We start from the raw sequence: 16412 nt of genomic DNA on the forward strand, positions 1-16412 counted from the left end.
TTCCAAGCCCGAGGCACCTATCGCAAACCATAGATGGGTTTGTATAACTTGCAGACATAATGGAGAATTTAGAATCTTGGAAACCATGTGGTCATTGCATATAAACATCTTCCAACAATTTGCCATTCAAGATGGAAATGTTGAATTATGGTTGTTCAATTACCCGTCAAATGAGAAGACCATTGTGAGAAATACATGGATTGTGGACGCCTTTACAATGAGGCTAAATGTCTCGTAGAAACTCATCCCAGGGTTTTGGTGAAGTCCTTTGACTACGAATCGAGCCTTATAAAACAGTGGGACAGTTTTGCTCGAGAAATAAAATAGTACGTAAAATAGAGTCCAACAATCGAGCGATGTAGAAGAAAAACTCGCCTTAGCGTGGTATATGAAATTTGCCCAAAACCATTGGTTCAAGGGCAAGTTTTCATAAATTCTTGATATGGCATCAAGTGCGGCTTGCTCCCTCTCGATCTTGAGTTTGATCCCTACAACAGATGATTTTTAATTCTTATTCTATTTTAAAGCTCATCCAATAGGAATTAAACTCGAGCATGATAGAAAGCAGAGCATGTTAAAACCACCAAGCCAACAGAAACTTTATTTAAAAACATAACAATTAGTATATAGTCAACTTGAGATATGACAACAAAAATGAGCAAAATAAGCCAACTAGCAACCATGTTTTGGTTTTTCAAATATAGCACTTAAAAAAAAATGGAGATTCACATATTAAATGACAACATTGTCCTACAACACAGGAAATCTGAAAATAAGTCCAGAAAACCCTACGTTTCGATTTCCCTCTGATTTCTATCTAATATACTGCTGATATTCGTGTTTGATATACTACTGATATAAGTGTCTTATAACTACTGATGTCATAGTCTCATATACGCATGATACGAGTGTTTCATATCAATATGTATATCTGATATAAATGTGATATACTACTGATACGTATATCTGATATACATGTGATATACAATTTTATTAGCGTCTGATATACTACTAATATAACACTACAAGAATTTACAGTTTTGGCGACAAAAAATTTCGTCGCTAAAAGGTCTAAATTTTTCCCCGAAATCTTCTGGCAACGATATTCGGTCTCGCCAAATTCGTCGCTGATACCCTGTCGCGAGAGGGTTTCGGCAACGAAAATTGGATTTCGTATCAATATGTGTGATATACACTTGATAAACAAAACAATTACTACTAATGTGATGATCTGATATACACTTGATATGAGTGTTTCATATCAATGTGTATGACTGATATAAATGTGATAGACTACTAATATGAGTATATGATATATTACTGATATGTATATCTGATATACTATTTATATGAGTGTCTGATATATTGCTGATATTTGTGTTTGATATACCACTGATATAGTGTTTGATATACTATTGATGTCATAGTCTCATATAGCTTGATATAATAGTGATATGAGTGTTGATATACTACTGAAATGGTTGTTTGATGTATTACTAATACGAGTGTCTACCTTTGATTTACATATGATATAATACTGATTTTACTTTAACAGGAGAATGAAATATGGTATTCTGGTGCAAAAGTGCAACAATATTCAAAATTAGAATCAATAGATAACATTCTCAAGATGCTAAATACAACCCAAATAGAAATCTTTAGAAGTTGATCATTTAGACCCTTTCTGTCATTTAATATTAAGAGATGCCCACTATAGTTATTAGTACATCTAATTCACCGAATATGTGAAAAAGAGCCCACAAGATGCACCGATATTCAAACTAAATAGGAACTTTGTAAGATTTCGATTGATGGATTTAGCTTGATTACAAGTTTCAATTATTTTGATGAATATCCGCATTGACCAGATTCAGGGGTACATTAGACGTAAATCAAAAATATATCAGAGATACTTCAGATATACATCATATATCTATTGGATATATATTAGATACATATATACATTTGATGTATATCAGATATAGATTTGATGTATATTAGATATAGATTTGATGTATATTAGTTACAAATATATCATATATAGATTGGATGTATATCAGATATAGATATACATCAATGTATATCAGATATCATAAGGTTAAAATTGAAATAATAAAAATTTCGAAAATAAAAATTTGAATATTTTGCTATATTTGAAAATTTGAAAAATCGGTGATATTTTTTGAAATACATAAAATATTTTTGCTACCCACTATAATTACCTATATTACAAACTTTAAACTTGCCGGAAAGATTTCCATCAAGTTATGAAAATTTGGGCTAGTTTCCTCAAACTCGCCCTAGTTTTGACCCCTTGTTTTTGCTTCAGACCTTACACTTTTTCATCAGACTAAGGATAATTTTGTACTTTCACTTTGGCAGACATTTCAGAAAATATTTTTTGAGTCAGAAAAATTAGTTTTGAAATTTGAACGTTGATTACCTAGCCGAAATACTTTTTAGGTCATTTGGATCGTCAATTTTCCCCTTAAAGTATCACTTATTTTTTTATTTTTTACCTGAAAAATACATTTCTACTCATTTTAAAGTTTTAATTAGTACGATTTTCATATCTAAATTTTTGTGAAAATCAATAAGTGGTGAATTGTTTTGTGTAGAAAGTGTTGGGTCTTTTATTTTATAAAACAAAAAAAAAAGATTTGAAACTTTTGGAAGTGTCAAGATGATTATTTGTGATGATGCGTGTCTTGGAATTAATGGTTAGTTTTACAACTGGTTGGTTGGTCAGTCTAAAAAATTTATAAGAAATCGACCAACCAATCGATCTATATATTATATATTTAAGAAAAAGAAAAATTAATGGTTTATTCAATTCTGTACAATTGGTGCCTAATCCATGACAAGTGTAGTGGTCGCCTAGGAAAACAAATGCATTAAATGGGTTAGTTGATTCTTTCCAATATTTAAAATTAATAATTTTTTATTATGTTTATTTAATTTAAAAAATCAAAGAGATTATATTTTATTTTTAGGGTTTTTAGTCCTTCATCTCCTGTTTTACTCTCTTCCTTTTTTTTTTCTTCTCCGACCGCCCCTACGACATACATAACCTGAAAAAGTTTATAGTTTGCTCAAATGACCTCAATTACAAAAATTGACTCAACTGACTCAATTTATTATCTGGAATATAGTATTAAAGGGGTAAATTACTATTTTAACCTCAATCTGGAACGCAAATAAGAAGTCGCAATTTCCCCCCTTTTTTTTAATATTTTCGTTCGTATATTAGTCTATGTTGAGGCTAAGAATCGTATATTCATTTCCCCCTTTTAAATTATAGTACCACGACCTCAAACTGGAACGTGGGTGATGGAATGAACACGACGATGGTTCGATGATTGTTAGCCTGACCATGGCCTTGAACCATAAACCACGATTGTTAGCTGACCATGACTGTGGAAAATAGGACCATGGTCGTGGTGTTCATGAAGACAAGCAATGAGCTGGGTTGACCGTGGTTCTTGTTAGCTGACCCTGGCCGTGAAAAATAGAACCACGACCGTGGTGTTCATGAAGACAACCAATGAGCTGGGGTTGACCGTGGTTCTTGTTAGCTTACCATGGCCGTGAAAAATAGAACCACGGCCGTAGTGTTCATGAAGACAACCAATGGGCGCAGTTTGACCGTGGTTAAATTGGTTGCTTTACCATGGCATTGAAAGTTACAACCACGGTCGTGAATTAAATGACAATTATACCCCTCAATTGAAATTGTAACCGTTGGTATCCTCTCATTTCATCTTCGTTTCTTTTCTTCCGTTTTTGTTTTCGTGTTTGCCCATCCGATTTACTCTGCTTCACTATATACTGGTTTTTGCAATTTCGTGCTCTGAATCGCTTCCTATATCTGAAATATCAAGGTTAGCACATTTTTTTTAGTATTTGCGTCTCGTTTATGGCAAGAAAAGAGTTTTTTTTGTACTCATATTTGCAATTTTTCTTGTCTTTCATTCCTTCAATGGCCGTATATTTAGTATTTGCGGTACTTCTAGGGCTCGAAATCGGCGGTTTTGGTTTCTAATTTGATGTCTTTCTTTCTCTGCGCATTTGTGGTTTAAATTTCTATTTAGGGCCTTAGGGTTTATGTTTTCAGTTGTAGAAGTTGTTCAAATTTTGTGTTTGCGTTGGTTTGTCTGGGTTTTTGTTAAGAGTTCTCCTTCTGTTTTAGTTGAACCACGACCGTTAACGGGTTTCGAAATTTTGGTTGAACCACGGCCATTAACGTGACCGTGGTTGGCGAAGGAAGTATCGATTCTAGGCAAATTAATGGGCTTGTTAAGAACCGTGGTTGAACCAAAATTTCGAAAACGAAGAGCCTCCTTCGAATGACAATAGTTTATGTTCTCTGTCCAATTTCACGGTCGTACCACGACCATGGTAAGCCCATGAATTTGGACAGAATATGTGTTTCCTTCCTCTTCTTTTATTATTTTCATTTGTTCATATCTCTGTTTGGGTTCTGGCTTTTTGAATAATAAGTTTTGTATATATCGTATTTGTTTTTCAGGTTTATAAGATGAAAATAGTACCTAAGATTCCTCCCTCTAACTATTGTTCAGCCAGTTTGACCTGCCTATCCCACATAGGGACCACGGTGAAGGCTATTAAGAGTAAACTAACCCCTAGGCAACTTAGTATGTTTAGGAAGACAATTTTTGGCCATTTGCTAGATGTAGAGCTCGTACTTAATGGGCCACTTATACATAACCTATTGCTTAGGGAGTTGGAGAGACGTAATTACTATGGACGTGCTTGGTAATAGAGTTTCCTTTGGATTTAGTGAATTTTGTCTAATGGGCCTAAAATATAGTAGACGGCCGATTCGTAAGGACACTTCTCCTAAGAGGCTTAGGAAGTTGTACTTCAATGACAAGGTCGATATTTTACTAAGTCAGTTCAAGACGAAGTACATGCAGATGGCATTCGAGGATGACATTGATGCGGTCAAGGTATCGATGTTATTATTGGTGGAGCTTGTCTTGTTTGGGAGGGATAGGACTTTGAAACTGGATAATAACCTCTTAGCGGTTGTTGATGACCTAGAGGTGTGTTGTAATTACGATTGGGCTGAGATGTCTTTCGAGAAGACTATAAGAAGTTTGAAGCGTGCCTTGACGAAGAAGGGGAAAGATGGGGGGCTGAGGAAGATATATAGTTTGTACAGTTTCCCCTGGGCATTCCAGGTATTTGCATTGATTGTTTTAGTTTTAGTTTATATAATATTCTATTCATTTTATTTGATGTTGTTCTACGTGGTGTTGATACAGGTTTGGGGATACGAAACAATATCCTGTTTGACCGGTCAGGTTGCGCACCCTATAAAATTGGATGTTGTCCCACGCATACTTAAGTGGAAGTGCGGACATTCACCTGCGTGGGTTGTCATGGAGAAGGAGATATTCCCGTCCACATCGGTAAGATCCTTTACTACATCTATATGGTGTTTAGCTTCATATAACGTGCCCTTAGTAGTATGTTTTGTGTACAGGCTAAAGTGGCTATCAGACTTTTCGCAACGGAAGCGGATGAGAGGTTCATGGAAAGGGAATTCGAGCCACCATCCACTAACGGCTTAGATGACGAGGAACAAGCAAGCGAGCAAGTGCAACCTGCAATGGAAGGTTGTGACGCACAGTGTCACGGTCATACATTTTTCAACCGTGCGGCACAAGTATCTAAGCTCGACCATGGCCAACCTTACGAGGAACTCTAGCTCCAATCCACTTTTCGCACCCTCTTGTGGCTTCGTCGGACCTTAGGCGAGGTTCTTTCTTCCTCAACCGAGCTTCACTTGCAGCGGAATTATAACTTGTCTCGGTAATGCATGTCGCCCGTACGTGCGTTTCAACTCTAACGCGACTCTAGCCGACTTGCCTCTACACTAGGCCAAGCCCCACGACTCTACCTTGCCTCTATTCTAGGCCAAGGTCTTCTAAACGCGACGTCGCAACTTGATTTCAACCATCTTGGTTCTCGGCCACTTAGCCGTCCCGCTCCTACGATGAGCCAAGACCTTACCGGGATCAGTTTTGACCCATAATGGGGCCAGAACGAGCTTAAAATGCCAACCAGGTACAACCGGGAGATTCCTGCCGCTTAACTATGTCAAAACTAGCTTATCGGGCCCATCAGACACCTCTAAGACCATTCTTGCCGAGAAACTAGTCAATAACGGGTTAAATGACCTTACCGGGTACTGCCGGGATGATTCCTGCCGACTTCCGAATAAGGAATGATTAAACTTAGCAACCGGGATGAGTCTTGCAGCTTACCGGGCCAAGACTAGCTTTTTCTCACTTACCGGGTGCCTACCGGTACTTTAAGATGCCACCCCGATCATCGGGATGTCATCGGGCTTCACTGCTCACTTGGGCATGCATACCGAGAACCGACCCATGTGCTTGTCTTAATGATCGGGACTTTCCGGACATCCAACCATCCGGACACTATCGTGGCACGACGACTCTTGCGCTCGTGCCGTGTCGTTCGAGCATAACGTACCGCATAGGGACCCCCATGGTGCAACCTCCGACACATGGACTGAAGCGCAATGCCGGCACACTCGTTCCGCCCGACACTATCCTCGAGTTTACTATCCTCGATGGAAGTCGCCTAAGACACTCGTCTTGTAGACGCTCGCCCTCACCATGACAGACGCATGTGCCATGGGGTGGCTCGCTTAGGCCCTGACATGGCCCAGGGGTGGTGGAGAGCCAACACCATGCCTCCCCCTAAGGTACATTCCAAGGCAAACTTGGTCTAGCAGGCATGTACATCGAAAGTGGCGAGGAGTCATTCGCCAACGTAGAGCGCACGTCTGAACTCCGATTGACACGAAACTTGGCGTGCTTACATATCTCACTAATATGCATCTAATTCTAATGTCGCTTGTCCAAACTCTTGACAGAACCCCGACTTCTAGGGTCATGGCCCGGTGCCCCAACTGGCCCCCGTTGAGCTTGTTACCAACACCACTAACATCGCCTTTGCCTTGCATTCTGCATATGCCTCCTCTAGGCATTCTTTAGCACATCCATATGGTGTGTTAGGTGATGCACCATCCTCCTTGGTCGCATCAGGGCACTTCTCTCTCGGCCCTCAATATGGCCCGATGGGCGACATATGCTTGTCGCTGACACATACACACTACGTGGGCGTCACAACCTACTCTCTACTAGTATGGTTGTGACATTCTACCCACTTAAACTGTCATCGTCCTCGATGACCTACTCGTGTGGTACAATCCAAAGATAAGAGTTAGGATTGTAACACGCAGCACGATGCCACCCATGCCGATCCTGATGTCCTTAACATGAATACGGATGTGAGAAGTAAGAAGAAGACGAAGAGTGGCAAGAAGCATCGTTGCAAATGCAAGTCCGGCTTAAGGATCTTGACTAAGCAGGTGGCTGCCATAGATACGCGGCTTGCGAATGTGGAACAAGTTGTAACTTCTATGGACGATCGCGTCGCTGCCATGGTAGGTGACTTGAAAAGCATTCAGAAATTCTTGCGCCATCTAGTTAAGGTGGGTACTATATTAATACTTTTTATGTTTCAATTAGATGTGCTCTGATATTATGCTTTCTGCATATAGGGTATACCAGTCTTCGGTTCTTCGAAAGAACAATAGTGGAGATGGCGACGACATTGGTGACAGAGATTATGCAAGACTAGTTGGTGGTAGTAAGAGTCCGACTAAGGACACAGATGAGATTGGATTGGAATTGAATGAACTTTAGAAGTACCTGAAGGAGAAAGAGAAAAGTCAATGTAAATTTGATCACTGATATAAGTTAAATCAGAAAATATCGAAGGATTAGAATTCTCCTGTATTACAGCCTCATCGTTGGTAGGTATTGTATTTGTGCTTGTTCATGAGTAAGGTTAGTGCAATCTATGTTGTTGTGAATGAGATTTGGTTCTATGTAAGCTTGTAGTTATGGTATGATTGGCAAGGGTGCAATTTTTTGTTGCTATTTGAAATGCAATTGCTTCATCATCAACAGTGAGCAATCTTCCTCAAAAAGAAATCTGTTCTTTGGATTTGGACAGTTAGCAATATTGTTTGACTATCCTTCCTTACCCGTAGTTGGTTTTGTTGGAGAGATTGAGGCATGATTGTCAACTCATTCTTCCATTCCTGCATATTCAGTCACTTCAAGAGTAGAGATTAAATCTTCATTTGTGTATGTGTGTTTTTGATAGGGAAATACTTCTTCATCAAATATCACATGTCTTGAAATATAGACTATATGATTATGAGGATTAAGACACCTATATCCTTTATGAATGGGACTATAGCCAATAAAAACACATGGATATGTTCTTTTTGCAGATTTATTAGGGTAATAGTTACATAAATAGGGAAAACACTTGCATCCAAACACCTTTGTTATAATTTGGTTCCTTTTTGAAAATTTGCCAAAATGGTGAATTCATTTTTAAGGTGCTTGAGGGTATGTTGTTAATAAGGAACACAAGAGTATAAAAAGCATCAACCCAATATTTCATAGGAACATTAGACTGACAAAGACGAGAGTTAATCTAGTTTCTACTATATGTCTATGCTTTCGTTCAACTACTCCATTTTGTTGAGGTGTGTGAAGACACGAGAGTTGATGATGGATTTCATGTTGCACTAAGTGAGCCTTAAAGCTAGTGGAAGTGAACTTTCCACCTCCATCACTTTTAAAAAACTTTGATGTTCCTATCAAGTTGATTTTCCACTTTTTTTTAAACCTAAGAAAGCATTAGAAAAGGTCTGTTTTTCTTTTCAAAGGGTATAACCATGTGTATCTAGAGAAGTCCTCAACAAACCACCATGTGTATCAAGAGAAGTCCTCAACAAACCAAGCATAGTACTTAAAATTTTGACAACAATTAATGGGAGTAGGTCCCATAAATCACAGTAGATCTTCTCTAAAGGATACATACTTCAATTAAAGTTGGAAATAAAAGGGAGTTTGCAACTTTTTGCCATTTGACAACTTGTACAGATAAATTCAAACTTTTTCCAACTAGAGACTTCAATAAGACATTTTTCATATAGAAATTTTAAAGCTTTCTTATGTAGATGACCCAAACGATTGTGCCAAATAGATGAGTAATGTTTATTAGAAATGACTAAAGCAGAATTTGAAGTAATAGCAATGTTTGAGGTAGAGAAAGTAGTAAAACTCTTGCTGGCGGCATTTTTTTGTTCTTTTTAAGCATAAAGGCCATTTCTTCTAATTCCCTTGGCTATGGTTTGTCCCTATGGATTCTTTACATTAAACTCATTAGGAAAGAATTCAATAGAACAATTGTTATTAGAGGCAAGCTTACTAATAGATAAGAGTTTCTTTTTAATTTCAGGGAACAACTTGTTGTGAAAAATACAACCAACTAATAATTATCTCAATCACAAATGCAGACAATATTTGTTAGTTAATCCCAGATCAGGTTCCATTTCCCATTAATGCGGAATCCAAATTCAAATTGGAACTTACAACTTTAAATATCAAATAAAATAATCTAAAGCTTCTAAGTATCAAGAACGATAAATAAAGATTAAGAAGAAGAAAATTAAATGTCAGATTTATAATAGTTCACCTAATGTGGGCTACGTCCAATTCTCTGTTAATGTTGCAGGTTTTACTAAAATGTCAAGAAGAATGTCCCAAGAGTTTGCAAGCCCTTAACAATGATTTCTCTCAGTTTTCCCTCATATAGAAAACGCTCACGAATCACTCTACAAGTCTTTTAAACTCTCGAACGGATACACAAGTATTTACCTTTCAAACTTTCTATTCTTGGAGGATTTCTCACGACTCTCTATTTGTGCACACCAATCAAAGAACTCATCTATCTCTATTTATAATAGATGGTATGACAAAAATCAAAAGGGAAAGGGAAAATAAAAAACCCCAGACTAAATAGGACAAAGAAAATTCAAAAAAGACCTTTTCTTTATAGGAAAAAGATTTCCTCCTTGGTTTGGCTTCATTATCCCAACAACCTCCCACTTGTAGATGAAACAAGCAATATGTCTCCTCTGCAACGGTAGCGACTCCTCTCTGGACAGGGAGAAGTCCAACTAAAGTTGCGGAAATTCAATTTATCAACATGGACGATCTTGGTAAACATATCTACTGGATTCTGACAAGTTGGAATCTTTTAAAGCAACAACATTCCATCTTCCAAAGCTGATATGATAAAATGGTATCTTATCTGTATGTGTTTCGTTCTCAAATGAAACACTGTATTCTTTGCTAAATGAATATCGCTCTGAGTGTCACAATGCAAAGTTCTTTTTCCTAATCTCAAGCCAAGTTCTTCCAAGAAAGACTAAAGTCGTATCATCTCTTTGCTTGCTTCAGTAACTACAACTACAACGCATACAGGCTTCTCTGAAGTTTGCATACCATTTTCTCTTGCCCCTATACTGTAAATCCCTGTGGCTACACCATGTAAATTTCTTCCTCCAAATCACCATAAAGAAAAGCCGGTTTTACATTCATTTGTTCCAGGAACAAATCTTCTTCTACCACCAGAAAAATCCTAGTGGTAGTTAGTTTAACTATGATAGAGCAAATCTCATTAAAGTCAATACCTTTCTTTTGTTGAAAGCCTTTGACTACAAGCCTTGCCATGTACCTTTTACTGCCGTCGTGCTCCTGTTTGATTCTATATACCTATTTATTCTGCAAAGCTTTCTTACCTCTTGGTAACTCAGCAAGTTGTCATGTCTGGTTAATCATTAGAGAATTCATTTCATCTTTCATTGCTAACTCCCACTTAATAGAGTCTTCTAGTTAAACAACCTTTTCAATCCAGGTTCACCTCTGTCAGTCAGCAAAATGTAATTCAATGTAGGGGAATACTTCTGTGGTTGTCTGATCGTTCTGCTAGATCTTCTAACTGTTATTGGTAGTGTTCTCTGAACCTCATCAGATCTCACAACCGTTTCTTTAGGAGTAATTGTATTATGATCTTCAATCTCTGTTGTTTTAGTGTCAACCTTAGGAGGACTTATATACTGAGTCTTCTCTGTGTTTCCATCTGACTCTGTCTTTCCTAAATCAACTCAATTTCTATCTTTGTATAAGACTTCCTCATTGAAGATCACGTTCTTGCTTCTGATAATTTCTTGTTTTGGTCATTCCAAAATCTGTAACATATCTCAGCTCCACCATAACCAAGAAATATTTCTTGGATTTGGCATCCAATTTACTCCTGCCCGCAGCATCAATGTGAAGGTAAGATACATAGCCAAAAACTTTTAGATGGAAAAGGTTTACATATTTACCAATCTAGACTTCTTCAGGTAATTTAAAGTCTAGTGATGTGGTCGGGCTCCTATTGATTAGATAGATAGTAAAGTTAATTGCCCCTGCCCAGAACATCTTAGGCAATTCTGCATATATTCTCATGCTTCTAGCACGCTAATTTAGCGTCCTGTTCATTCTCTCTACCACACTGTTCTGCTGTGTTGTCTCTGGAATAATCTTTACCATCACAATTCCACTGTCTTGCACAATATTTCTTGAATTCTCTATTAATGTATGCACCACCATTATCTGACCTCAAGCTTTTGATTTTCAGGCTGGTCTCATTCTCTACCATAGCCTTCCTACTTCGTCTATGAAAGTTACATAGTATTTGGAACCTCAAATGGAAGCAACTTTAGAAGGTCGCCACACATCGATGTGGGGTTCACTTTCCATAAGAGAGTATTTTGTTGTATAGTTTGGCAATTTTGATGTGTAAATGTGAGAGTCCTCATCAAAAGACCATGGAAAACAGAAGAAATCACTTAGTTCGTTCCTTGAGCTATTAGAATTCTCAACTCCCTCATTTTGAATGAATTATGCTTAATTATGGATGTTTTGTATAGGAATTGGAGAATTTGTTAAGGGCAAGCCAAGTGCGTTCAAGGCTGTGAAATTGTTGCTAAAGCATGGCAGGAAGATGAATTTATGCTAGAGCCGTAAGCCGCTCAGGATGCTCTAGAGCGTTTGACTACACAGTAGTTTATTTGCACCAGTTTTATTGCGTCCGTACAGCCTCCTGGTGCTGCCCTAATTTTTAAGGATTCGATATAAATAATAGAATAGTGCCCAGCCGCCACAGAGAGCCATAAAACAGAAAATCCATTTGGGCAACGAAATTAAAGAACATTCCTCATCCATTTCGAGGAAAAACCGACGAAGAAGAAGCCGATCCTTGCATCTCACTGAGCTGGGGGAATCTTCACTGCTGCTGAAGCTTCCTTACTCAATGGGCTACATTTCTTATCTACCCACTCTTCTCTTTTCTTTTGTTATGAACTAAACCCCACCTTCGGGGGGGGGGGGATGAACTCTCGCTATAGCTCTCATTTATTTATGTTTTCGTAACTCATATATATTTATGCTGATTTAATAGAGGTGTTTTTATTCTTTAATCGTACTAATTTTGCTTGGCCAACATTATTGGTTTGTTATCCTCACTTGAGCCTTGGGAAAGTCCTTGTGTTGCGTGTTTGCCTCTATTTGTGTAAGATTTCTCTCTTTGAAGTAGAATGGTGAGTACTTAGGGATGAGACTCACCCTTTCGTGCCTATAAACTGTTCGTATTGCTTGTTTAGTCTACAACGAGAGTTCAGGTTAAACATGTTTGGGTATCTCGGGAGAGAGCCATGTCGGTTTGGGCATTCAACATTTTGAGTTTACTAGAGCATTAGAGTGATTTCCCCTCGATTTACCTTCATTTTGCATTTATTTTGCATTTTCTGTCTATTTTCCGTTTTCAGATGCTCTAGAGTAGAATCGCATAATATTTCTGTGTTTGCTCATTTACTGTTTTTATCATTTACTATTACAGCATCCAAACCACTCTAAACAAATTATTTTTATTTTACTTTTTGGTATACTAATTTACTATTTCAAGTAAAACTGTAGTCCCTGTGGAGACGACCTTGTTTTTATACTACAATGGATTGTTTTGGTGTATACTTGCACCAATTTTCTTCTAGTTGTGGGAAGCGAAAATGAACCAACTCCAGTTTTGTAGACTTTGACGTTAAACCTGTCTTCGAGAAACTAAGCTCTATTTCCCAAATATTCATCATTCAAATAACTTGTGTTTCACTATCTTAAGTTCTTCTAATTTCCCTATAGAGTGAAGAATTTTCATACATTTTTCCCTCATATGTCCCAGCCTAGTGTGACATAATTAGGTCTGACTCGAATGATCTACAATAGCTATCATATCTTTGTCCTTACTGTTGACATACAAAGTTCCTAACTTTCCTCCACGAGCGATCACCATGGAACCTTTTGTAACTTTCTAGTTTCCTTGACCGAAGGATATTTTACATCCTTCATTATACAACTGCCCCACGGAAATCAGGCCCTTCATCATATTCTGAACATGACATATATTATCAATCTTCCAGACTGAACTGTTTGCCATTTTTAAATTAACGTCAAGGCTCTCCATCAACAAGATACACCTTTCCATGATTTCCTTAAACATAATTCTTAAGACTATCATGTTGTCTTGTAGTGTGAAAAGACGCACCTGAATCCACCACCCATGTGTTATGAGTGCCCTCAACTGTAAGAACTAAAGCATCATGTATTTCTTCAGCAACAACATTTGCACCAGCTTCTTTCCCCTCAGCTTACTTTGGGGCTTTGTAGTTCCTCCTCAGATGTCCTATCTTACCACAATTCCAACATTCTAATATGCTGTTTCTAGACTTGTTTCCGTTATTTCTTGACTTTCCACGTTTTTTGTGGTCTCTGTTATTATTTATTCCTCTGTCCACAATCAATGTGGTTCCAGATGTAGACGCAATACCATAATCCTTTCTGCGAATCTCCTCTCCAAGAGTTGCATCTCTGACATCTGCGAATTTCAATTTCTCTTTTCCACAATAATTTGAAATAGCTGCCTTCATAGACTCTCAATTGTTAGGTAAGGATCTCAACAACAAGATAACATTTAATTCATTAGTGAATTTATAAATGAACAGCAAAGAGTTTGTTAACCAATGCATCAAACTCAGTTTTATGGGCAGCCACATATGTACCTTCAGCTATCTTAAAATTAAATAATTTAGTTGCGAGATACACGTTATTATTTACCAAGAGCTTCTCATATATGTTAGGCAGTGCAGTCATTAGCCCCATTGTGGTAGTCTCCTTAGCTATGCTGTTCTGCACATTTTTTGTTAATGTTAGGTGAATCATACGCAACACCTTCCTGTCCAACTTTTTCCATTTGGCTTCTTCCATGTTAGCCAGCTTATTGTCTAATGGCAATTCCAATTCCTTGGAATGTAGATAATCTACTATCTGATCCTTCCTTTACGAAAAATCAGTCCCATAAAAAACAACCAATTTATCTCCTCCAGTCATCATTCTTCAACAACCCCAAGTACCCCACGTATCTCCACAATGGTACAATATTGTTCGCTTCAAGCATAGCCCTCATGGTTTTGCTTTTGGTTTCACCCAAAAGGCCTCATACCAATAGAGATAATTGTCCTATCTTATATACCCATGATCATTCTCTTCCCTAACCAATGTGAAACTTTATTTGAAATCACCTTACAACCCCAACACAACTAACACATCATTCAACATTAGTTGTTTATTTCCATAATTAATAGAACTTTTTCCTATGTGGGTGATTTTTAGACCTTCTCCATTTCCTACCAACACTTTATCTTCTCCATGATAAGTTTTTTAGGTGACTCATCTTACCAGTATTGTTGGTGATGTGTGCAGTAGCGCATAAATCTGCATAAATGGTGGAGTCTACTTCTTCCATAAGGGTCATAGCAGCTAGAGCCTTCAGTATATCTTCCGATTGATAAGAGTGATTGAACCTGTTCCAAAAATCAATAGCTATGTGGTTTGCTTTTCTACAGATTTAACAAGTTACCCTGACTTACAGATTTAGGAGAAAATGAGGCTTGTGTTTTAGTAAGTTGTTGTCCTCTGTGAGTGTTCTAATTTGCTCCTTATGGTCTTGTTTGAAGAAATCCTCTCCCTCTAGAAGAAAAATACCTCCCACGACCTTTGTTCCTTCCTCTTTGACTATAGTAAGCTTGGTTGTGATTGATAAGGGACATTTTATCTTCTTTAATTTCAATAGAGAGCATTTGGTCATGTGTCTTAAGAGCCAAAACAAATTGGTTAAAAGTGGGGTATGGTGCTTTTAACAATATTGTTGTCCTAAACCCGTGGTATTTACTACTTAAACCTCTAGCAAGATGAAAAATCTTAGTGAGATCATCCAATGGTTTCTTAATATTAACTAACTTATCACACAAATGTTTGAACTTTTTCAGATACTCATGAGTTTGGGATTCCTTTTTAATGTTAAAAGAGTTTCACTTACATGGATCTCAGTTTCTTTAGTCATATTAAGTAATTGTTCTTCTAAAGATTTCTAAACCTGGTAGGATGTCTCAGTCCCTTCAATCATGTTCAGAACATCTTCGGATACAATCCCCAACAGCCAAGAGATGAGGAATCCATCGTTTGTTGTCCAAACAGTGTGTGCAGAGTTGATCTCTGAGCTCCCATCTTTGTAATATATCTCATTTTCTAGCCCTTATTCTTTAGTGAAATAATGGTCAATTCCCATACTCTTGATCAAAGGCAATACTTGAGATTTCCATAATAGATAATTTCCAGCAGTGAAAGGATTGAATGGTAACGGCTTTTTTTGTATTTGCCATTAGAATAAATTTGAGGTCTAATGAGGTGGTTTATTTTGTTAGGACACCAAGCTCTGATACCATGAGCAAACCAACCTCAATAGACAAATCACAAAGTAATTCTCACTTGAAATTTGAATTTACAAGAGCAGAGATAAACTCAACTCAACTTATACAGAGGAGTCTGAAGCTACTGTCATGGCTAAAATAAGGAAGGAGAAAACAATAATAAAATGAGATATACGAGGGGAGAGATTTGGGTAAAGATTGCCCAATTTACACCAACTACTTTCCTAAAATTAAGCTACTTATATAGAAATAATACATGAGTAAATGCTATAAATGCTATCCAAATACGAGAATGTCAACCTTCCAAGGATGGTTAAAAATAGGATTCCAGCTATGACTTAAAAAGCACAATATTGCATAATATTTTGCTGATATTATGCTGCTTTACATATTCCAACGGCATAGTATTTTGCTGATCTGATACTTCGTATATTTCAACTTTGGTGAAATATATGATGAGATTGTTCAGGTGGCACATATCATTTCATTTGGTCTCTTATAATCAACAACCCCGAGTTTGCTTCGTAATGAAAGAAGGTGATTGTAAGTTGTATTTGGTGAGGCAGTCCGCAATTTGGTCCATAGAAGGAACATAATGCACCTGAAGAGAGGGCCAATAAGAACT

This window comes from Momordica charantia, assembly GCF_013281855.1.
Source record: "Momordica charantia cultivar OHB3-1 chromosome 10 unlocalized genomic scaffold, Mcharantia_2.0 BLBB01000010.1, whole genome shotgun sequence".
Taxonomy (NCBI): Eukaryota; Viridiplantae; Streptophyta; class Magnoliopsida; order Cucurbitales; family Cucurbitaceae; genus Momordica; species Momordica charantia.